Source organism: Siphateles boraxobius, unplaced genomic scaffold, assembly GCF_051911475.1.
Source record: "Siphateles boraxobius isolate OS27281-9 unplaced genomic scaffold, OSU_SipBor_1 61, whole genome shotgun sequence".
Classification (NCBI taxonomy): domain Eukaryota; kingdom Metazoa; phylum Chordata; class Actinopteri; order Cypriniformes; family Leuciscidae; genus Siphateles; species Siphateles boraxobius.
In genome coordinates, this window is record NW_027509188.1 from 11,071,077 (window position 1) to 11,097,326 (window position 26,250).

The 26,250-nt window shown below is 40.8% G+C and overlaps 1 long non-coding RNA gene across 1 annotated transcript; it reads right to left on the bottom strand.

The window, feature by feature from the left end:
- Positions 1-8,994: 8,994 nt before the first annotated feature.
- Positions 8,995-10,296, bottom strand: LOC143718378 (uncharacterized). The gene is made up of 3 exons (XR_013196337.1): positions 10,065-10,296; positions 9,550-9,751; positions 8,995-9,365 (listed from the first exon to the last, which is right to left on the bottom strand). It is a non-coding gene; the product is annotated as an uncharacterized LOC143718378 (long non-coding RNA).
- Between the last annotated feature and the right edge of the window lie 15,954 nt (positions 10,297-26,250).

The following is a 26,250-nucleotide window of genomic DNA, read 5'->3' on the forward strand; positions in this document are numbered from 1 at the left end:
TTTTTTTAATCTGTGTCCATGAACCTACCCATCACAAACACACACGCACACACACACACTGTCACGTGTCTTCTTCATTAGTTCATCTGTAGCACCTGTCTTGTTAATCATCAACTGTTTCAACTGTCTTCACTCATCAATGTTAATCAGTGTCTGTATTTAGTTCATTCAGTCTTCGTCCGTTCTACTTTGTGTTTAGCGTGTGCGTGAGAACCTTCTGCTAGTGGTGGGCAGATCGAGGCTTCGTGAAACAATGAAACAGTTGAAGCAAATGTGCCATATTGTGTCGAGGCTTCGAAACAATCCGACACCCGTCTCAACGCTAACACTCAGTGGTCATTTGCAGATGTTGATCTGAAACAAGTGATCTGATCTGAAACTCATTGATAATGTGCCATTCAAAAAAAAAATTTTTTTATTATTGTATTTTTCTAATATCGGAAGCTTGTAACCTGTAGGTACACTGTGCATAATGTTATTTTGGTCATGAAAAATGAATATTAATAAAAGAAATCAAGCCACAATGTCTCACTTTTTTATAGATTTTATTAAAAAATATTCAAAAAATGACTTTTATTACATTTACATGTATGCCTAAATATAACTCAACAAATCGCACTATAAATATCACTATATCACCAGAAATCCGGTATCTCAAAAAAAACCACGAGGTCAAGATGCGTTGACTTCACTTTTATACAGATGTGCGATTGTGTGGTCTGTTCCCGACCCTGTCAATCAAACACTGATTCGGTGGACCATGCCACCTGTCGAAACACTTGTGAAACACTCTGAAGCTTCATTTAGCGGTAGTCACGTGACATGGGTGTTTTGAATCACGCTTCGGATCAGTGTTTCGAACATGTGCGTGTCGGGATCTCGAAATAGTTATATTTTATGTTAGAAAGTAAGTAAGTCAATTTTATTTATATAGCACATTTACACATAGCTGGGCGATCCAAAGTGCTGAACAGAGTAAAAAACAAATGGAAAACAAAAACAACCAAACAGAACAGACAGAAATAACATCAGAAGAAAATTAAAATTAAATGTTATATTGAAAGTAAACGTTTTTTGAAATTGGAACTTTTGATATTTTCTTCTTCTTTCTGCACCACACCCCTGACACACACAAAGGGGGTGCACCAATTATTGTTTGATCTCAAACTAATTTTATTAGATAAACATTAAACAATAAACAAGTACTAAGTTAACTTCAGCTAACTTTAATGTTACATAATGCATGTTTCATGTAATTTTAGGTAAAGCATTGAATCAAAATGTAGTAGTATCAAATATTCACATCTACATTTACGTGTTAATGGCAAAAATAAATAAATAAATAAATAATAACAGTAATCTGTTTACTTGAGTGTTGTCTGTCTTACCTGAAGCCATGTTCCTGTTTCTCTTGTTCAGGAGTAGTAAGAAAAGGCAGATGTGGACAAATAAAACCTTCATCCTTGTCTTGGTATGCGTCTCTAACTCAACTCACTTTATTGTCACGAGATGGTGTGTGTGTGTGTGCGTGTGTGAGAGAGTTTTTATATAGGTGGAGAAAATTGGGCGGAACATACAACATTCTTAGTTTTGAAAGGATGCACACAGTCCTCTCACTAAGCATATTTTGATCAAAATGGTCAGGAAAAAAAAAAGCTGAAGCAGTGCTTGCAGGTTCACCTCCTGGTCCCAGAAGGTAGTGGTAGGAACCTTGGGCACATAGCCAGGCCGGGGTCTCAGTACCACATAGCCATCGCCCAGCCCGAACTCAGGGCACGATTTGTGGACCGAAAATGCCTGCAGGTCCCTTACCCTCTTGCCAATGCAACCGGCTACAAAGTGTTCACAGACAGAATATTTTTACCATGCGTTTAGCATGTGATTGCGGTTCATTGGATGTTAACAACAACAGTGTCCCTCATTGGCTTTCAGCCTGACCTTTGTTGTACATACAATGCACTGGCCAGTACAGCTGGGAATAGAGGGCCAAATCTAAAATAAATCGTCTTTTGCAAAACGAACACTTTGACAAATAAGTTGTTCAAGAGACTCTTCAGAGACCAAAAACAATATTATTTAATGTATATTCTTAAATATAATATAATTGTATTATAACTCAAATTATAATATACACTATATTATAATAGCCAAGCAGGGCATTAATTGGAGAAGTGTGACATTAATCCTTAAAATTTAATTTCAGTGGCCTACTACCCCAGTGCCAAAAGGGGAAGGTATGTAGTTTTATTTTTTGCTTTAAAAAAAATATATGACAGTATGGCATACTTTCCCACGGGATCCCGCACATCATAACCGCTCCTTTACTACTGCATATTACGTTTGCAAAATCAAGTCTGGTTTGGAGATACCGAGGACATGGCTGTCCTACCCCCCCACACTAGATGTAGCCTACTGCGAGCCCTGTTGGCTTTTGCCAAGTCAACATGGAAAACAAATACCTGGCATAATGTATCAAAGAAAATGCAACAACACGAGTCATCCACTCTAGATAAAGCTGCATGTGTGATATGCGACCTTTGGCGTCAAAACAGAACTATGGATAAGGATATGGAGAGGGACATACTTCATTAGGCCAGCTTTTGGAGACAGGTACTACACCGTGTGGTTATTGTTACACTCACTTTAGCTATGAACAACATTCCGTTTAGAGGACATAAGGAAAAAATATTGGAAATGAACAATGGTAATTTCCTTTCTGTCATTGAGCTCCTGGCAATGTACGACCCAGTGCTTAAAGATCTGATTAGCCGCCCTGCTTGCTCGATCAAGTACCTAAGCCCACTGATACAAAATGAGCTAATCGAAATTCTAGCAAAACATACTCAGAAAGACATTATAGACGAAATACGATCAGCTCAATTTTTCTCTGTGATTATGGACACAACACAAGATGTGGTTAAAGTTGATCAGATGAGCCAGATCTTCTGATATGTCATAGTTGAGCGAGATGCTCACGGTGTTGCCACTGATCAACAGGTCTTTAGAATCGCGTGGAAAGACAGTATGTCACGTTATAAAAAGGCTCTAAAAGCAGCCAGGGCTGAGCATCTCCGCAAACTAATAGAAAATAACCAAAATAATCCAAGGTTTTTATTCAACACCGTGGCTAGACTAACAAATAAACAAACATCACCAGAGCAAAATATTCCGTTACAATATAGTAGTAATGATTTTATGAATTACTTCAATGAGAAAATAGAAAGCATCCGAAACACAATTGTAAATATACAATCCTCTATGATGTCTTATGATTCAGCCTCAATTATGGCCCCTCTAGAACAACTACACCGCTTTACAACTATAGGACAGGAAGAGCTAAATAAACTTATCATTGCATCGAAACCAACAACATGTTTATTAGATCCAATACCCACTAAACTACTGAAAGAAGTGTTACCTGTAGTCGAAGAGCCTCTTCTCAATATTATTAACTCATCTTTATTTTTAGGTCATGTTCCAAAAATATTCAAGCTGGCAGTAATAAAACCTCTCATTAAGAAACCGCAATTAGATCCTAATAACTTAGCAAATTACAGACCCATCTCAAATCTTCCACTTATGTCTAAAATACTAGAAAAAGTTGTGTCCGCTCAATTGTGCTCTTTCTTGCAAGAAAATGATACCTATGAAAAATTTCAGTCAGGATTCAGACCGCATCATAGCACAGAAACTGCGCTAGTCAAAATTACAAATGATTTACTTTTAGCTTCTGACCAAGGCTGTATCTCAATACTAGTTCTACTCGATCTTAGCGCTGCGTTCGACACTATCGATCATAAAATACTCTTGGATCGACTACAAAACTACACTGGTGTTCAGGGACAGGCATTAAGCTGGTTTAGATCGTACTTATCAGACCGTTACCATTTTGTCTGTTTAAATGGGGAAAAATCAAAGATAAAGTCAGTAGACTATGGAGTGCCGCAAGGATCGGTGTTAGGCCCTCTGCTATTCTCAATATACATGCTGCCACTTGGTAATATTATAAGAAAACATGGAATTAATTTCCACTGTTATGCTGATGACACTCAATTATATATCTCATCACGACCAGATGAAAACACAAACTTATCTAAATTGACAGAGTGTCTAAATGATATAAAATGCTGGATGACGTGTAATTTCCTGCTGTTAAATTTAGATAAAACGGAGGTACTACTTATTGGTCCAAAAAACTACCCACAAAATCCCTTACAATACAACTTTAATTTAGAAGGATGTCCTGTTACTTTATCCACTACGGTAAAAGACCTGGGTGTTATACTAGACCGCAACTTGACTTTCGAAAATCATATTTCATATATTACAAGAACAGCCTTTTTCCACCTTAGAAACATTGCTAAGCTACGTAACATGCTATCTGTTTCTGATGCAGAAAAGTTAGTTCATGCATTCATGACCTCGAGACTAGATTACTGTAATGCTTTATTAGCTGGCTGTCCTGCATCCTCAATAAACAAGCTACAGTTAGTGCAAAATGCAGCCGCTAGAGTTCTTACTAGATCAAGAAAATATGATCATATAACACCTATTTTATCATCTCTACACTGGTTACCTATTAAGTTACGTATCAATTACAAAGTATTCCTACTGACCTATAAAGCCCTAAATGGTTTAGCTCCTGTGTATTTAACAGACCTTCTATCGCCATACAATCCATCGCGCTCTTTAAGATCACTAAATTCGAGGCTTCTGGTCATTCCTAGGATATCTAAGTCCACTAAAGGAGGGAGGGCGTTCTCGCATTTAGCTCCTAAACTCTGGAATAGCTTTCCTGATATTGTTCGAGACTCAGACTCGCTGTCCCATTTAAAACTAGATTAAAGACGCATCTCTTTAACCAAGCATTCACTTAATGCTTAACCTTTAATACTACTGCTGAATCAGTTCGAATGCATTAACATTATGAACATCAGCTATGCTAATTATTTCCCATCTGCCTTTCTGCTGTTATCTCGGGACGCTAGTCCCGAGGCAAATAGCGTTCGTCAGCTCCAGTTTGTATCCAGCCTCTCACGGAGACTTCAGATGCCCCAACGCCTGTGAAGAGACGACTCGACGCCTGTGAAGAGACGACTCAAAGCCGGCGATATGTTATGCCATAAATTAATACATGATTAACTAACTGTATTTTTCTATGTACATTTCCGAAATGCACTTTCTGTAAAGCTGCTTTGAGACAATGTGTATTGTGAAAAGCGCTATAAAAATAAATTTGAATTTAATTGAATTGAATTGAATTGATCAAAGAGTCCTTCATTGGATTTCGTGAAGTTAACGACTCATCGGCCAGCGAGCTTACTCAGGAGATAGTTGTGTCTGTGGAGGACAACGGCTTAGACCTTTCCAAGTGCAGAGGGCAAGGGTACAAACGGTGCCGAAAAATATGCGCGGCATATACAGTGGTGTACAAGCAAGGATAGCTGCCAAGGAGCCAACTGCCATGTATGTACACTGTGCCTCACACAATTTGAATGTCATCCTTAATGATGCGGTGAAGATACAAGAAGTAAGACAGTTCTTTGACATTGTTGAGCGCATTTATGTGTTCTTTGGGCACAGCATAAAGAGATGGGCAATGCTCTCAAATAAAACACACAGTGACGACACAAACAATGACTCCAACATAACACTGAAAAAGTTATGCCCGACTAGATGGTGCTCATATTACAAAGCAGTAACCGCTCTGAGATATCGGTACAATGATGTGATGAAGGCATTGGCAAAACTTTCACTGACAAGCAGTAAGAAAGATGAACGGGACGAGGCTGTATTGTTGAAACAGGCAATTGAGAAATTCTCATTTGTTTGTCTTATTGTCCTCCAAAGCAAAATCCTGGACGAAACTAATGTGATATCAAAACTTCTACAATCCCAAGACATGGATCTGGCTACCGCAGTCCAGCTACTCGACAGCGCCATCAGAGACCTAACTGCGTTCCGAGAAAACTTTGAAGATGCCAAACAAACAGCGAAGAGCCTTTTAGAGAAGTGGGGAGTGAGCAAGGCATTTGAGAACACTCGGTTGAGAAAAACGAAAGAGCATTTTGATGAGCTGTGTCAAGATGAACGTTTAGCAGATGCTGAGTCTTACTTTCGCGTCCATGTGTTTAATGCCTGCCTTGATATTGTCATCTCTCAGTTGACCCAGAGATTCGCCGGTTTACGATCAACAGTTGACAATTTCAAAGTTTTACTGCCCGAGACCCTTTGCACTGCAACAGATGATGAACTATTTTTGCAAGCAAACAGGCTAGTGGAGATTTACAGAGATGACATTACTACTGATTTCCCAATGCAATTGTTATCATTCCGTTCATGCTTGAAAGACCGTATCTCACAAATGAAAACAGTGCAACAGCTTAGGAAGATGCTGATCGTCGAGAACAGCTGCATCACTGCGAGTTTCGGGGAGGTTTGCACTGCTTTCATGCTTTTTCTGACCATCCCAGTGACAGTGGCCTCTGCAGAGCGTTCTTTTTCAAAACTGAAACTGATAAAAAGCTATCTCAGGAGCTCAATGGGACAGAGTCGTCTCTCTGGACTTGCCATACTGTCAATTGAGAATGCCCGTGCGTGCCATCTGAATCTTAAGGATTTAATCGACAACTTCGCACAAAGGAAAGCCCGGAAAATGCCGCTATAATGTAAGTGAGAATCTTTTTTATGTATTTGGACCTAGGCGTATGTGTGTGTATTCATAGCAGTGAGTAACAATGTGTCATGGTGCGCCGTCACCAGCAGTGTTTTTTTTTATGTTGCAGTCACCAGTTTTTGTTTTGTTTTTTTGGTGCGCGTAAGTTACTCCTGATTTTGTCAGTCATCTCATCTCTTATATGCTGCCTGTGTCTCTATGATTCTATCCTGTTCTATTCATGTTAGCCTACTCGTGGACATTGCATCATCACGTGCTGTAGTAGGGGGGCCCGCCTTGATAATCCTGCATAAGGGCCCTGTGTTGGCTCATTACGCCACTGTAGCAAACCAAATTATCCTTGACTGGAGTGCACCAACTAAAACTGAATCTGATCAGAGAAGTCGATTTACAAGGAGGGTGTGGAATGCTAAACATTAGGCAGAAGTAGCACAGCCTTTTGCAAGTCACTAGAGATCAGCACTAACTAAATGTGTGAACAACACCATAAAACAGCAAATGCTAAGCAGACAACACAGAAACAGGTGAACTAATTTCTGCCCACAGATCTGGCTGTAATGAGAGCAACTTGAAGTAAAGGCATGAGCATCAACCCATTGGATCTCATAACATTGTAGGATTTAAAATGATCCAAGATATATGAAATTAAATTTGCTTTGCAAGACATTTGCTTTACTGTTTTCCACCCCCTCTTTCAACCACAAGAACCATTTGGAGTTCCCAAAGGCACAGAGGGGCTGTAAGATGTGTGTACTCCGGGGGTCTATGCATTGTCACACCTTTAGTACAATGGGGGAAGTTTTAACTATCTGATTGGTCAGTTTGAACATTTCACATTTAGGTTTTAGTCACATTGTCAGGGAAAGGATAAAAGAAGATTTTAACTGTTGCTCTGTCTCTTTTATGCTCTGGCTCTCTTCTTATTCTCTGGTACCTTCCTCTCTTTACCTCCTCTTTTCTCTTACTCTCTACACTCTCTCTCCCTCTCTCTCTCTCTCTGGTAACATTTTTCACATATGCTGGGTACAATTAATGGTATAAATTATTATCATCTCATACATCTATTTTATGTAACTATTTTAAGTGTAACCATAACCATATTTTGTCATTTAACCTTTTCAATTACAAATAATGTGCTAACTAGTTTTGATTTGGTATTGACTTTGAAGTGCTACCTATTGCAATACAATATTGTCACTCTCTATAGAAACGCTCTCCCACATATTAAGCTTTTGTAACTGCGCTTATTTCTGTTGTTGGTATAAGTAGAAGTGATAACTATTGATAACTATTGACAATCAGACTCCAGAGAATCTTGCTGCACTGGTTTGGTTCTGGTCGGGCAGAAAACCTAGGACTAGTTTGCAAAAGTAGGTTTTTGGAAAAACTCCAAATACCCAAAAGTTTTCCTGGGGTGACGAGCAAATCAGAGGGATGCATTTTGTCCGACTTAAGCCAAGGATTCCAACGATATAATGACACTTGAGCCCACGTCTATCGGTTTAGGAGTTATGAGCCATTCCGTACTTTTGACCGCTGTAGCGACCCCGTTGGGTCGATCGAGGCGGGCCTTGGTGACGTTGTAGGCGGTGTGAGTACTACCAGCCCTCAAAGTTTCAAGTCTCTACGACTTACGGTTCGGCCTGCCCAATCAGTTTTAGATGGAGAATGCTGCATCATGGGAAAATTAACAATAGGGTTTCAGCACTACTTGCTGAACGTTCAGCACTAAGTCATCGGGGTTCAAGCAGTTTAAGGCCTTTAAGCACACATGTGTAAAAAATATATTATGTTTTATTTAACAAGCATGTAAACACTTAGAAAACTTAGGAAACCAAAAGTAATTTATAAAATATCATATAAGAGATTCAGTCAAGAATCATTTTGTACAGACGTAAATAATGTATGTTGGATTGATGTTTATAAGGCAATTCATCCGTATAATGCATTGTCAGCATTTGAAAGATTATATGAATGTTAGGGCACCATGGATTGCTAATGAGTTGAAAATCATTATGTTTGAAAGATATGTGGCAAAGGGTAGAGCAAACAGAACTGGGAACAAGGAGGATTGGGATGTCTATTGCAAATTAAGAAATCAAGTAACTAAAATTAACCCCTTAACGCCTGAATTTATATAGCTGTATATAAAAAAAAATTTATGTGTGTTTTTGCCTTTAAGTAGATGGTAAATAATGTTGAGATTATCAATTTCACTTTTGCACAACAAATAAATCAAAATTTTGGTATGTTGCAAATTTGCAACAGCGGGCATAATGGTCAATAATAAGATAACAAAAAAACACAGTAAAATAACAGTGAAAAAACAATGTTTTATTTATTCACCCTTTTTTTTTACTTATTTATATAAATCTGCAACAGCAGGTATTTAATAATAAGAATTATGACCACTTTCATGTCACCAACACAATATACACAAACGTTACTGTTAAGGCTATAGGAAACGCACGCACACATGCATACATACAAACACACACATGCACGCATTCACGCACACGTGGACACACATGCATGCATGCATACATACATACACACACTCAGGCATGCACGCACGCACGCACAACAATGTAACAATGTTTTTCTTCATCCCCTGGCTCGGAAACACATTCGCCATCGCTGCCCGCATCTTGGTATAGAACCTCCTCCTCACTGCTGCTGCTCCTCACACCTGCAGGGGTCAAAATTAACTTTTAGAAATGTGAAAATCTATGGATAATCTATGGATAAACTGGCGAAATTCACTAGCCATTCAATAGGAAATCAGCATTTTCAGTCTAAAATCTAGTACCAGCCAACATAAAAATTAACCAGCATTTGGCTGGTGCTGGTGCTAATTTTGAATCCTGATTCACCTGGCCTGACAACATTTTCCTCATCACTGCTGCTCCTGTCGCTCTCACTGCAGCTCTCTTCATCACCTGGCTTGGGAACATATTCCTCATCGCTGCCTGCACTATCGCTGAGACAACTATCCTCACTTTCCTCTGGGGGAGCTCTGACGTGAGGTTGCGCATTTACGCGCTTGCCGTAAAACATGGAAGGTTTCATTCGGATCTGCATAAAAATAATTAGCTTTTGTATTCATATCCCAGCATGGTGTATCCCAGCATGGTGTCTGTATACAGACTATTAAAAATAACTAAGCAAAATACAAAGGATTACCTAGATAAGCTGTCACGAAAAGAGTTTTTCTATATAGCGCTGGTTAACGGTCAGCATTAGGCTTATGGTCTACTGTCGCTAATATGCTACAAAGCTAAATATTAGAATAACTTCAAAAATACGTGTCACACATATTTCACCTCATTCCGTCGAGTGTATAAGCACACAATAAGCAGGTGAGTATTTTTATCTTAGCACAACTTACCTTATATACACCTCGGGATCAAACTTTCCCGACTCATATCCATAACTTCACGACCGGAGTAATCCTCGTGCGTAAACAGGAAATAAGTCCGTCACTTTGCGGTCCCACTAGAAACAAGTGCTTGTCAAAGGTTCATAGGTCCGTAGCGAATATGCACTAACCGGCATTGGGGGAATGCAGACGTTATCTCGGCTGGTTGATTGAGTCAAACGGTTTGTCGCATATTTATGACAGTGGGCGTTAAGGGGTTAATAGGAAAAAGAAAAGAATGTTTTACAAAATTAAAATAAGTAAATGTAAATATGATTGTAAAAAAATGTGGAGTACATTCAATGAAATAATGGATAGGAAATCAAGTAAAATTTATTCTTTTATTGATAAAGATGACTCATTTTTAACTATTTTTAACCATCTGAAATTGGAAATTATTTTAATGATTTTTTGATTAATTTAAGAGAAGAAATGTTGTTTGGCAGAAGCGGTTTGCTACATCTTTAATATCAGTATTGAAAAAGGGATTTTTCCTTTAGCTTGGAAAGATGTAAAGGTTATTCATCTACAGAAAAATGCAACACGGGGGTTTAATGGTCATAATAGTCGACCGATAAGTTTGCTACCAGTTCTTAGCAAAGTATTGAAAATTAAAGTTTGTGAGCAAATTCAATTATTCTTTAACGCTACACTGTGTGGGATTTACTCCCACCTAGTGGTGAAACTTTATATGACTACCAACTGAATATTACTTTCTAGCCCCTCCCATTCCGAGGGCGTTTTAACTCATACGGTGGCCATATTATTTCAAATCTGACGGCAGTCGCGAGTAATCTCCCCCTCGCGTTCATCACGGTGCCACTGAGTGTAAAAACGCAAAAGGAGAAGCTTGAATTTACAAGGTATGTCCCTCTTTAGCTAATGTATTTTCAAGATGGATGCTCAACATGGCTTCCGCCATTCGAGCGGCTCGCTTGTATGTATTCTTAATGGCAGATTAAACACTTACGAGAATACTTGATTAGTTGGTGGAAGTAATTACACATTAATGAGCACATATCATTTTGAAAGAACAAAGTGCTTTTTTTTGCTAAGAATCAACTTAAAAAACTACACAGTGTAGCTTTAAGGAGAATTATTTGCTCTCTAATTTTCAGCACTCACAGATTGATGATGATAACTTAGTAGGAGCAGTATTGTTAGATTTTGGCTCAGCTTTTGATGTACTGGATCATAAATTATGTTGGATAAACTTAAATGTTACACATTTATATCTCATACGTAGAATTGGTTTAAAAGTTAACTGTCTAATGGAACAATGTGTAATTTATAATAGAAGTTATTCAGATGTGAAAGAGTTGTAATGTGGTGTGCCTCAAGGAAGTTGTTTAAAGTGTGCATGGACAGTCATGTATGCAGATGATAAATCATTTTATTACATGGCTTGGTTGAATACTAATGTAGAATGCGGCCTGTTATTTCTTGATAACAGACCGCTGCTAAGTATAACACACCGTTGCCATGAAAAACAGAGCGTTGCCATGGATTCTAAACGTAGAGACGGAACGGACTATTTTCTTTAGCGGAAGCAATACAATCATTTTTAAATCAATAAACTACTTTTTAAATCAATATTTTGAGTCAAATTATTGATTTATTTGGTAGGTAGCCATGTAATAAGCGGGATAATATAGAGCGAGGTGGTTGTTATAGCGAATACAACCCCTTCAGGATGATTTAAGTCCTAATCAGCCTGTCAGGGTTGTATTCCCTATAACAACCGCCTCGCTCTACATTATCCCTTACATATTTACCTGCAACATTAATTAAGCAGTTGTCTACTGCTTTGGATGAGGAAATACAATTGGTCTTAAAGTAGGTACCGAATAATAAGTTGGTTCTAATCTTGATAAAAACTAAAAGCATTGTGTTTGCATCAAAAGTTACATTTGTCTGTAAAGAGTGTGCCTATTGAACAGGAAGAGGAAATAAGACTTCACAGAGTTATATTAGACTGTAGGCTGAAGTGGTCAAAACAGATAGAAAATATGGTAACAGGTATGGGAAGAGGTTTGTCAGTTATTAAGAGATGTGTAAACTTTTTTACCACAACACTGGTAATTTCTAACAGCATTACCGTGTAAGGCTGGGTCCAGAAAGTCTGGGCTCCCCCTCGAGAGAACAAAAGGCTCTCCTGAAAATTTACATTTGAACTCCCTCTTGCATATGTAACAGCAACATCCGAGACAGTACAGTTCACACCTTACTTTTACAGTCTCATCATATCCCCCCGCTCCCCCTCTTCTCCTCCTCACCTAGAACTCACTGAAAACCCATGCAATGTTATGTGTGTACAAAATGTAACTATTCATGTTTGGTGTCATTTTAAGTGTCGCAGTGCGCCTGGTACAATGGTCTCATTCTCCCAACTATAATGAAAAGCTAAAAGAAGTCATGAAATATGAGAAAAGTGATGTGTCCCTTAAAGATATTTCCCTCCCCCAAATGCTCCATTCAAGCTACCTCCTGTATGTAAAACAAGGACCCATTCAAGTACAAATTCTGATCTTACAGTTGTGAGCCCCTGAATAGGGAACCAAAATCTAATTATAATGACAGACACCACCATTTGGTAAGAATTGAATTATCTGGGTTTGTAAGGAAAAGGAGCGAAAAGGTTCGGGATGGTTCGCTGTGTGTAATTTTGTTGACAGGTAATAATTTCTACAAATTCTGTGATTTCGGAATTATTGTTATGATATGCTTAGCTGGCGATTTTATCCTTTGGAATTGGACTTTGAATTATTACTTCATTACCTGGTCAATTTGATTTTAATCTGAATGACTCTGAAAGACTGTTTTTCCCCTAGATTATCGGATTTGTATATTTCCACATCTTTCGCGTCAGATTTAGCGACAGCTAATATCCAGTACCATTTTAAATGTACTTGAACGAGGAGACAAGTTATTTCCGCCTAGAATCAGCAAACGCTGTTTTGATCGACCTAGGTTCGGGAGTGTCTATATCCACTGTTTAAAGTTAGTGATTACTTTAGATAAATGTGCGTGGTTCCGACCACGGGGTGACCTAAAGCCATTCTAAGAGAAATTATAGTCGATCGACTAGCATCTTGCATGGTGGTCAATCATCCCTACTAAATTAAAAAATTGATTTAATTTCTAGAGGAGGCGTTCAAGGGGACTCTATATATATATATATATATATATATATATATATATATATATATATGAAGAGTTCGGTTGCAAAACGCGATAAACGCCATTTTTTGACATTTGGATTTTATTATTGGAAATCACTGTTCAGATGTATCTTAATCTATGTGTGAATTGCTGCCATTAATAAGATTTAAAAATGTACATTTTAAGCCTACTACAAAATGTATTTTTTCACAAAACGCGATATCCGCCATCCCAGTTTCTTTACAGAGTGTGATATAACGGTTAGGCTATAGAACGTTCAAGATGTCACGCGAGGAGAGAATAACCGCCGGTGAAGTGCTCCTAGTTTGCTCAGTGATTTAACGATAATATCAAAACAAAAAACATATGTTTAAAAAGAGGATTCAATAGGCGAACTAAAAAACGTTTACCATTTAATTGTTTATACTGTAGGCGAGCTGTCAGTCACGTAGGCTACGTCACTGATCAACAGCTGTCTGTCAGTCAGAGAATAAAAGTTTCAGAGTCAAGCTAACGTTATGGATTTCGATGACGGATTGGAGCCGGTCATTCCAGCTGCTGTTGGGAGAAAGAGGAAGGCATCTAAAGAAAATCATCAAAGGGAGAAGACCAAACAGGCAAGGCATTCAGGGGAGGGAAAACATCCAAAGATAAATTTTGGTCATCCTGCGACTGCGAGTAATGTTGGTCTGTGTCATGCCGACAAACTGTCCAATGAAGATGTAGCCTTCAACTTCACAAAAATGTATAAAAACGCTACAAAAGTGGACCAGGATAAAATACTCCTGCGTCTGTCAACAATAAACAAATGCAGCAGGGAACGAGTCTCCGCTGACTTCAAGAAGAAAGCCAGGGAGGTTACAGTGAAATACTGCCTTTTGTCCTGCGCTCCTCCCCATCACAAGATACCTGTCTGCAAGGCTACATTTCTAAGTGTCCTTGGTAAGTTTATTTTTTAAATAATTTCTTACATGTAGCTGAGTAGCCTATCTGAAGATTTACTGCAGTTTGTTTGCTCTGACAGCTCAGCTAGCCAGGCAGCACAACGGTGTTTTTTTTTTTTTTTAATGCCCACTGTCCCTATGTGAAGCACAAGCACACAGACGTCCGCACATTGTTATCCGACCTTTTCATTCAGGAACTGCCCTGGATTACTGGCACACGCCATAGTCACATTATGTTTATTATGGCATTATGTTTTTGAATATTATGAATATTTACGATTAATTGATAAATTATTGTTAATTTTCCCACTGATGATCCAAAAGATTTCTTCAAATGCCCATCCTTAACCCAGGTGCTATAAACATAGTCTAAGATGGCCTGTTCAATCTTGGGTAGAAGCCAGAGGCGTAGCCTTTTATTCAATTAATTTATGATTTTCAGGTTCCAGAAAAAAAACACAGACAACCTTATTAATCCCTTTTCTGTACTCCACAGGTGTTAGTAAAGACAGAGTCTCCAGAGTGGTGAAATACTTCAGTCAACATGGTGAAGCCAGACCAGAGTGCAGGGGTGGAACCAGAAATGTTGATGAGAAGATGGAGAACAGACAGGCAGTAGTTCAGCATGTGTCCACATTCATGTCCAAGGCCAGCCACTACGCTCGTCGTGGTGCACCTGGACGGAAGTACCTCCCAAGTGACATGTCAGTAACCAAAATGCACCGGCTGTTCCAGGAGCAGAACCACAGGGACATCAGCTACTCCCTGTATTACAATGTTTTCTGCACCTCATTCAACTTGGGATTTGGGCATCCAGCAAAGGACTGCTGTGCCACCTGTAAGAGCTCGAGACTCCATATGAAAGATCCTCACCTTACTGAGGAAGAGAGGAAGGCAGAGATTGTGTCTGTCATGCTCCACCGACGCAGAGCCCGGGTGTTCTACACATTGCTAAATGCAGTGGAGGACACAGTTACTGTCTGCTTTGATGCAGAACCTCTCTCTGCCCAAGTCTCCCATTGGCCAGACCTACTACTCTAGGCAGCTTTACATGTATGTGTTTGGTGTTGTGGTCCACCATGGAGAGAGGAGTCTGCAGGCACTGAGTGACCGTTATCTCTACGTGTGGCTTGAAAATCAAAATAGAAAAGACAGCAACATGACCGCCTCTGCCTTGGACCACTGCCTGAGAACCAGTCTAGCCGAAGATGTCCATCAGGCTGGCCATTTGAGGCTCTTCAGCGATTCCTGCTATGGACAGAACAAGAACAGTACAATGGTGGGAATGCTGTCCAGCCTACGAAGCACTATCTTTAAAGATGTGAAAATGGAGTGCTTCTTCCCTGTCCGTGGCCTTCCCAGTTTCCCAGGTTTCTCCCTGTTGACAGAGTTTTTGGAAGAATTGAGCAGGATATTCGTAAGCAGGACACCATACTCCTGCCAGACAAATACACCAACATCCTGAAGAAGCATGGCTCTGTGTATGTGTACGGGAAGGACTGGGAGAGCTTTGACCACAAAGCTGCAGCCAAGGCTCTCATGCAGTCCACGCGGTCCTACAAGATCAGCGAAGCCCGGGTGCTGGAGAGTTCGATGGCAAAGGGTTGGGGGTGAGAACCACCTTCAGCGGTCCCTTCTACCAGCACACTCTCCTGAAGAGAGGCAACAACTGGGGCCAGTATAAAGCAGATCCCCTGTCCATGATGACCACAGTGAAGGCTGTGAAGGCTGTGAAGAAGAAGGACATCATCAGCCTGCTTAAAGCCATTGGTGCCCCAGCAAACGTCAAGGCCTTCTACAATCACGCTTTAGTAGACTAAATGACACACACTGGCATCTGAAGCCCATGTGACACTCAAGAAAATACACACACACACACACACACACACACACACACACACACACACACACACACACACACACACACACACACACACACACACACACACACACACACACACAAAACATTGATTCACTAGCTTTTCTTAATGGTATTACAGTAGAATATAGCCTAAGGTGGATATATAGCGTTTTGCAAAAAAAAAAAAAGTTTTTGTTATGTTGTGTATGTTCTGGCCAAAACTAACTCAGAATCTTATTATTATTAATCAATCTTTGTATATACTATTCCATATATTTATGATGTATTGTTTTTTTAACCAATTTAAGATGTTTGACAATGTTGAGATAAATATGTTGCATTTTGGCATGGTTTTTGACTTATTTATGAACTATTTATGGACATAAAATTAAATAAAAAATATCCTGGATTTGAAGAATATTGTGTCCCTGGCCTTCACTGAGCTCAAGTAATAGTTTAATGTACAAAAAATTGTGAATGAACTTGACTGTTGATGCCTTAAATAATAATGTCAAATAACCAACATTTCTCAAAATGGATATATCTCCTTTTGCAACGATACTCTTCATATATATATATATATATATATATATATATATATATATATATATATATATATATATATTTGATTGTACGTGTGAATACGGCAGATCCTAGATATTTAGTCAAACTACCTCTGAATTGGTGATTGGAACTGACGGAGCGTGTCGTGCAGCCTTGAGAGAAGGACCGCAGAGCGACATAGCTTCTTGATCTAAGCGGGTAAACTAAAATCAGAGTTTAAGGCCCTGTTTACACGAGAACGATTCCGGGTGAAAACGTAAAAATATTTTATCGAATGCGCCTTTCGTTTACACGGCGACGGCGTTTTGGGGGCTTAAAAACGTAAAAAAGTGAAACCACCCTCCAGAGTGGAAATCTTAAAAATGCTCCACTGTCGCGTTCCCGTCTAAAGGGTAAAAACGCAAATCTGCTCACGGTGGCTCTCGTCGCGTACGTGGTTACATCACAGGCATGCGCCAGCACAGGAAAATAACAACCAACATGTCGGATTATTTCCATACGTCGGACCTTCAAGTTGCCCAAGCAGCTCTGATAAACATACAAGAGTCTTTTCAGCAGTTGTACAAAATATTCTCAGATATTGGTGTTGTTTTGTGGCAGTGCTTCACATTGCCACCTAGCCGCCTGGAGTGCATACTACATCGAATTTCACACACTTTTGCGTCACCATATGCACGCGGATTTCCCCCCCATAACGCTCGTCTAAACGCAGAATAAAAAGTGAAAACGCAACGCCACTTTTGCGTTTTCTTTTCAGATCGTTTCCGTGTAAACATAGCCTAAAAGAATAATCAAACATTCGCTAATGTTAATGATACACGAATATCATTAAAACCTTTTTCATATATGGAATCAGATGAAATAACGAGTCAATACATATGAGAAAATATATTGCATTTAATCTTGTTGTGTTGCGCGAAAGGAAAGGCAAGCGATACGCAGAAGTAACCTTCCCCGTATCATTGGAAACCCTCATTGGACCAATAGACGGACTTATAACCCGTTTTGAGTCCCCTGCTCTACTCCCTCTAAATGTATGACAGTGTGTCCTCTCATAGCTCCACTTCTATTGTTAAATTTGCAGATGATACAGTTGTGATGGGTTTCATTGCTGATAACAACGAGACTGCATATTTGGATGAGGTGGAGAAATTAACAACATGGTGTCAGTTAAACAATCTCTTTGAACGTTAGAAAAACCAAGGAGATGGTTGTTGAATTCAGGAAAAGGCCGCAGCGGCACTATACCCCCCTCAACATCGGCGGGACACCAGTAAAGAGAGTGAGCAGTTTCAAATACCTTGGAGTGCATATATCTCAGGATTTGACCTGGACCCATCATATTCAAGCCCAAGTAAAGACAGTCAGAAAAAGGCTATACCATCTGCAGTTGCTGAGGAAATTTGGGGTTTCACTTGCAATTTTAAAAACTTTCTATACTGGGGCAATAGAAAGTACATTGACTTATTGCATCTAATCGTGGTTAGGAAACTGCTCAGCACAGGATTGTAAATCCTTAAAGAGAGTGGTGCGCACAGCAGAGCGTATAACTAGGAATGCTCTTTTTTCATCTATGCAGGGTATTTACATCGGACGGAGTAGAGTCGTATTAAAGATATACAAGGACTCCACTCACTCTGGAAATTCATTGTTTAAATTGCTGCAATCAGGTAGAGGCCTTCGTAGTCTGATGGCTAAAACGGAGAGTCTCAGGAGGAGCTTCTTTCCTCAGGCCGTAAGACTACTCAACTCGGGCATAAAAAACATTGCACTTTAAGGACTCTGGTGACAAGATGTTTAATACATGGCACTGCACTTATGCACTTTACTAGTTAGTTTTAATACTATTTTAAAATTGTTGCATCTTTTTAAATAATATTTAGGGTATGTTTTTATTACACAGTCTATAGGAATACCAGACTTACATTTCACTGCTCGTTGTATAAACTATAACTGGTATGTGACAAATAAATTTTGAACTTGAACTGTATTTCTAAAAATGCGCAAACAATGGTTCTTGCAAAGATTATTGCCCAGTGGTGTGGTCGAGTGCATTACAAAATTGAACTAGTTGAAAAATTACAATTAGTCCAGAACAGAGCGACACGACTCACTTTAAAACTGTAATAGAAGGGCTAATATAATAAGAATGCACTGGTGAAGGATTGTCTCTCTGCTTTGTTTTATAAGAAATATTTCTATGTTCTGATGTTCTGTAGTCTCAACTGTTGTATTTTAGTACTAGTCATAATTCTAACACCAGGCATGCATAAAAGGGACGTTTTTTTATGTCCTGTTTCGAAAACCACTGAAAAACAAAAGACTGTAATGTATAGAGGAATGAAGACATGGAATGATTTACCATTGAAGTTACATGTTTTTTAAATTAGTTTAAAAAAATATTTGAAGGAACATTTAATGGCACAATATATAGTAAATTGTTGATTTTGATATTTGGAATAAATGTTGGGTTAGTATGTTTCATTGACTTGACTTTTTATTTTTGTTGATTAAATGTAGTTTTTTATATTTTACTTGTTGGGACCTCAGGAAGAGTAGCCACTGCCTATGTAGTAGCTAATGGGGATCCAAATAAACAAATACACTTAGATCATAGATGGAAAAGACAATTTTTCCAGGGTGACAAGCAAATCCGAGGCATGCATTTTGTCCGACTTGAGCCAAGGATTCCAACAATATGAGCCTTTCCGTACTTTTGACCGGTGTAGCGCCCCCGTCGGGTCGATCGTGGCAGGCCTTGGTGACGTTGCAGGTGGTGTGAGTACTACCAGCCCTCAAAGTTTCAAGTCTCTACGACTTGCGGTTCGTTCTGCCCAATCAGTTTTAGATGGAGAATGCTGCATCATGGGAAAATGAACAATAACAATAGGGTTTCAGCACTACGTCAATGCATACACTATAATTATTGTGTTTGATTTTTTTTGTAGGAGCCATATATCATTTCCGATTTCAGCCCACATATACCAAGTTTTTTTATCTTTAGGCTCTGACCAAAGCAATATATTATAGGGACAAGTACTAATTAGACCCATGACATTGGCAAAGTTCCTTTTTGGTCACTGAGTCAATTAATAAAAAGAAAATGAATCTTAATATACTCTGCAAATGGAACAATATTGTGAACAGTGTTGAAATGTATAGCATTAATGGAAATAGCACAAAGAAAAAGAAAACCATCAAATGTTGGCTGGACACACCACACTTACACTGCTACTAACATGGAGACATAAAGACCAAAGTTTTTTAGCACACACAGTCCAGTCTGAACAAAATAGTTGGACCCTGTCTGTATATAAACATTACACTTGGTGTCATTCGATGAATAGATATTATGAGCACTCTGTTTTTTCCTGACAAAAATATATATATTGTATTTGTTATAGTCATAGAAAATCAATCAAAATAGATTTGCAGATATCTAATACAACTAGTAGACTACCTGTAACGGTCACCAGCTGGAGTGCCCTTGAGAGCCACCAGAGGGCACTCCAGATAAGACTATTATCACTCACAAACTACATTTCCCATAACTCACTGCCCGGACTTACCATCACTGATCACATTCACCTGTACCTCATTCACTGATTGCATTCACCTGTTTCTCATCCTGTTAGTCTGTCTATTTATACCAGGTTCATTCTTTCACTCACTGCGAAGTCTTGTTTTAGTGTCACACTGCAATTCTGAGCATTCTCCCCGTTTTCTTGTCTCTTGGTCTTTTTGGATTTCTTGCCTGTTTTGGATTACTCTTTTGCCTCTGACCCCTGCCTGCTTTGTGTGTTTGTTTGTACGGACTGCCTGCCTGTGTTTGACCTTGCCTGTTTTGGATTACCCCTTAATAAAAACTGCATTTGGATTCTCCACCTTCGTGTCTCGGAGCAGTTTCGTGACAGAAGACTTCGCCTCATATGGATCCAGCAGTTGTCAGCAACCAGGCCCTGAGGAAGTTCCTTTCTTCGGTGTTCCAAGATGGCCAGCCTATTGAGAGGTATGCAAGGGACTTTTTGTCTTGCTGTCATCTGGGAATGTTAAATGACACCCAGCTCATGGACCTGTTTTTGAGTGGGCTGGATAATGACTTGCTCAATTGATGCCGGAGGACTATACCGGCTGGACCCTAGAAGGGTATGTCGGTCGACCTAGCCCTCTCCTTGAGCGGTACGTCATTTACTGTGGGCTTGGCTGATGAAACACCCTGCAAGCTCACAGTACCCCCAGAACCCTCACCGCTGGCCACGTCCAGTTCAGGGTCTTCACAGCTCCATGTCCAGTCTGCCCAGCCAGAGTCAGTTTACGTCTCGCCTGCCTGGCCTGGGAATCATCACGTCTTGCTAACTATCAAGCCAGCCACTGGATCGGTCTATGGACGTACAGGACCGGTTTCCAGCGTGGCCGATCCCCCGCTTATGTCTGCACGCGCTGCCAAGAGGGCCATCGTTCAAGGGTTCAGTCCTGCCGAGCCAGACCCAGAGCTTCTCGTCCAACCAGAGCTTCACGTCAGCCACGTCCAGCCAGAGCTTCACGTCAGCCACGTCAGCCACGTCCAGCCAGAGCTTCACGTCAGCCACGTCCAGCCAGAGCTTCACGTCAGCCACGTCCAGCCAGAGCTTCACGTCAGCCACGTCCAGCCAGAGCTTCACGTCAGCCACGTCCAGGCAGAGCTTCACGTCAGCCACGTCCAGGCAGAGCTTCACGTCAGCCACGTCCAGGCAGAGCTTCACGTCAGCCACGTCCAGCCAGAGCTTCACGTCCAGCCAGAGCTTCACGTCCAGCCAGAGCTTCACGTCCAGCCAGAGCTTCACGTCCAGCCAGAGCTTCACGTCCAGCCAGATAGTCCAGCCAGAGACCGTCCAGCCAGATAGTCCAGCCAGAGACCGTCCAGCCAGAGACCGTCCAGCCAGAGACCGTCCAGCCAGAGTCTACGGACAAGATGGCCGCCTCCGAGCCAGTGTCTACGGACAAGATGGCCGCCTCCGAGCCAGTGTCTACGGACAAGATGGCCGCCTCCGAGCCAGTGTCTACGGACAAGATGGCCGCCTCCGAGCCAGTGTCTACGGACAAGATGGCCGCCTCCGAGCCAGTGTCTACGGACAAGATGGCCGCCTCCGAGCCAGTGTCTACGGACAAGATGGCCGCCTCCGAGCCAGTGTCTACGGACAAGTTGGCCGATCCAGAGTCTGTTCACGTCACGTCTGCCGATCCAGAGAATGTTCAAGTCACGTCTGCCGATCCAGAGACTGTTCAAGTCACGTCTGCCGATCCAGAGACTGTTCAAGTCACGTCTGCCGATCCAGAGACTGTTCAAGTCACGTCTGCCGATCCAGAGACTGTTCAAGTCACGCCTGCCGATCCAGAGACTGTTCAAGTCAAGCCTGAACCTGAACGCTCAGCGGAGCCGGTATCTGCTCCTGAACCAATGTTTGTTTCTGTGTTTGTGTCTGTCCTTGTGGCCGTTACTGTTCTGGTGTCTGTTCCTGAGCCAGAGCCAGTGTCTGTTCCTGAGCTGGCGTCTGTTCCTGAACCCATTTTTGTTTCTGTGTTTGTGTCTGTCCTTGTGTTCGTTCCTGAGCCGGGTTCTGTTCCTGTGCCGTGGCCGCCCGAGGGCTCTTCACCGACCTGGCCGCCCCGATGGGTCGTCTGCTTCGCCCTGGCCGCCCGATGGGTCGTCTGCTTCGCCCTGGCCGCCTGAACTGCCTGCTCCTCCCTGGTTGCCTGCACAGCCTGCTCCGCCCTGGTCGCCTGCACATCCTGCTCCACCCTGGCCTTCCGTCCTGACGCAGTCTCCAGGTCCTCTTCCACTCCACGGGCCTGGCCCTCCATCCCACCCCCGGGTCCGCCTCCGCTCCACCTCCCTCCTGGACAATTTGAGGAGCGTCTGGAATCCGCTACTTAAAGGGGGGGCTCTTGGTCTTTTTGGATTTCTTGCCTGTTTTGGATTACTCTTTTGCCTCTGACCCCTGCCTGCTTTGTGTGTTTGTTTGTACGGACTGCCTGCCTGTGTTTGACCTTGCCTGTTTTGGATTACCCCTTAATAAAAACTGCATTTGGATTCTCCACCTTCGTGTCTCGGAGCAGTTTCGTGACACTATCAATAGTTATCCTGTAATCTTAAGTGCCCACAAATGTGATTGGGAAAAATTGGACTATATGATTCAAACAGATTAACAATTAAAACAGGTACAGTTTAAGCTCAAGGTTAACCTCTATGTTTTAAGTAAGCAAAACCTAACTCTTGTTTAACTTGCACAGGATGGACCCAGGATTCCAGTGGCAATGATGATCAGCTGATTACGCTGCACCTTACACCCTGTGACCCATTGGAGAACACAAGCAACCGGCAAGCACTGTGGGACAGGTGGAAGAGGCAGGAACTGCGGGACAGGTTGAAGAGGCAGGAACTGCGGGACAGGTGAAAAGAGGCAGGAACTGCGGGACAGGTGAAAAGAGGCAGGAACTGCGGGACAGGTGGAAGAGGCAGGAACTGGGACAGGTGGAAGAGGCAGGAACTGCGGGACAGGTGGAAGAGGCAGGAACTGCGGGACAGGTGGAAGAGGCAGGAACTGCGGGACAGGTGGAAGAGGCAGGAACTGCGGGACAGGTGGAAGAGGCAGGAACTGCGGGACAGGTTGAAGAGGCAGGAACTGCGGGATAGGTGGAAGAGGCAGGAACTGCGGGACAGGTGGAAGAGGCAGGAACTGCGGGACAGGTGGAAGAGGCAGGAACTGCGGGACAGGTGGAAGAGGCAGGAACTGCGGGACAGGTGGAAGAGGCAGGAACTGCGGGACAGGTGGAAGAGGCAGGAACTGCGGGACAGGTGGAAGAGGCAGGAACTGCGGGACAGGTGGAAGAGGCAGGAACTGCGGGACAGGTGGAAGAGGCAGGAACTGCGGGACAGGTGGAAGAGGCAGGAACTGCGGGACAGGTGGAAGAGGCAGGAACTGCGGGACAAGTTGAAGAGGCAGGAACTGTGGGACAGGTTGAAGAGGCAGGAACTGTGGGACAGGTTGAAGAGGCAGGAACTGTGGGACAGGTTGAAGAGGCAAGGAACTGCAGGACAGGTGGAGGAGGCAGGCACTACAGAGGAGCAAGGTAATTTGGACAGATTTAAAGAGTTGCAGTTTATATTTCTAAACACTTGAAGTGTTTGACCCATGGGTTAAAAAATAGTATTAATCAAATGCAGAAATTACTAGCCTATATTTCAGGATTAAAGATATTAGGATAATTTGAATATTCAAAATAATATGGAATGTATTTCAAATGGGATTATAGAGGAAGATTGACAACACTAATCTGTATTTTCATCTTGCTGATATATAACGTTGGGTAAATTTGTTTAGCTGCACCAGGAGGCCTGTTTATCTTCCACTACGCAGATTAAGAATACATTTGATTTTGGTAGTGCGTAATTTTCTGTGCGTGCAATATACACTATATGTGTATAGTTATTTCTATAAGTAAAGCGAACTTGTGGCACCAATTGAAACACAGTTACAGAAGTGCTTACTGAGCACACATACAGTAACAGAAATGCTTTTCTGTTTTTTTCTGCTTTATCAATTATTGCATTCATGATTAATTTACTTTAACTTTGTTCATGTTTTTTTTGTGTGTGTGTGGCTACAATCATTTCTTAAGCTTTTCTGTTTCACAAATGGTGGTGGTCCTTCATAAATTGGAAAATGTAACTGTTATACTAAAATACATGTTCTGTAATGATGTGTGCTTCACACTTGTTAAAAGGTTTATGTTTATTGGAAACACCCAACAAGTAAAGCCAAAGGATTCTCTTCAAATTAATGAAAATAAATAAAATGTATGTTTTGAACTCCATTTGGGTTTCTACTTATTTATTACATTGTTTCTGTGCTGCATTTGAAGTCATATCTCATCTTTCTGTAGTGGTGAAAAGGTACTTGAAAATCTCCAATAAATGTGATACACAGTGTTTAATCTCAAGTAGGCTTAAATAGAAATGTACTTAATCCAACCCAATCTCCTTTTCAGATAATCTTCAGAAACATGATTTAATATTTCATTATTATACATTGCACTGTTATTTTATTACAGTTGACATCACTCTCAAGTTAACCTCACAGCCCACAGTTCAGAAATACAGCCTTTTGGCAATTGTGAAGCTTGAATATGAAGTTCAACAAGTAAGACTGACCATCTTCATACTCATTAAATCATCTCTATTAAATTCTCTCTGCCTCTCTCTCGCTCTCTTCCACTCCAAACTCTTCTGAATGTGGGCTTTTTACTACTTCAACCAATCGTATTTCGTGTCATAGCTGTTGAAGTTTAAAGCTGTTCTTTTCTCTCCTGCTGTCAGTTGTCATTAAAGGCAAATCAATACGACTCTCTTCCACCCCATTCACCTCCAGTCCTCATCGCATTCATCTTTGAGGGGTCCCTCCACTGTGCTCATCAGGAGCTGAGCTCCACATTCATCCAGATCTCAGCATTGCTTCTCATCCCTTCACTCACCACCACCTGTGTCTAAACTCCATGGGGGAATATTCCTTTTCATATCATTCATTTCTCTACACTTTTAAAATAAAGTCTTGATGTGGTCTAATTGCCAAAAACTATATAGTTTCAACTTGTTATGCATCTTGTCAATAATTTGTTTTTGATCACTCTTTAAGCCTCTAGTGAATAATTAAGCAAAAAATAAACGTGGTGTATTTTCACTTGTATTTTTGTGAAAAACCACAAACTGACTACGACAAACATTTACAAAAGTTAATCATTTTTGTTTTTACTTTTCCATACATCATGTATAACAGAATATAAGGAAAAAATAGAGCAGAGATAACCTACATTGAGCATATTGATTGAAAATCACCAAACAGAACAGGGAATCGAGTGATGTCAACTGTAATAATATACAATATAAAGTATAAAAATAAAACAGTGCATTTTTCTGTGACATGCTGTCTAATGCATTATAAGCAGAATACCCAGTGTGAGTAAATGCAAGTTTTTAAAATTTTGGCCTAAATGTGGTGATAGAGGAAAGGTCATGAAGTCACCAAAGTCATCCTCACAAATGATCTTACCAGATTTCATGGCATTCTGGCCAATAGACAATATTAAAACGTACATTCTGGTCTAAGGGTTGTGCTACAGGGAATGTCATGAGGTCAACAAAACTGACAGGATTCATTGCCTTGATTCAAGGACAGAGGCCTCAGGACCTAAAGCAGTCTTGTACTGTTGGAGGACGACTTGCAACTTTTCTGACACCTCAGACAGTCTTCTACTTAAGAGACAGCAAAGTCCCTCATTTCCCTTGTCTTCGTTTCAAAATACAAAAGAGATTACATTAAAGACAAACTACATATAAAGATTGCTTCATAAGGCCAAAGAACTTCAATGGAGGAGATTCATGTAACAACCATAGTACAACAAATCTGCACATCTCTCTAGCAAATGTGACACACTTTAAAGCCTTACTGACTTGTGACCATAGAGAACAACTATAATTCCCATTTTATTATGTAAAAGCCAAATGATCACGGCAGACAGAGCATCCAAGTTCTGTAACTGAGAGACTGATTTGGTTTGATTTTTTTTATTCATACTTTATAATATATTA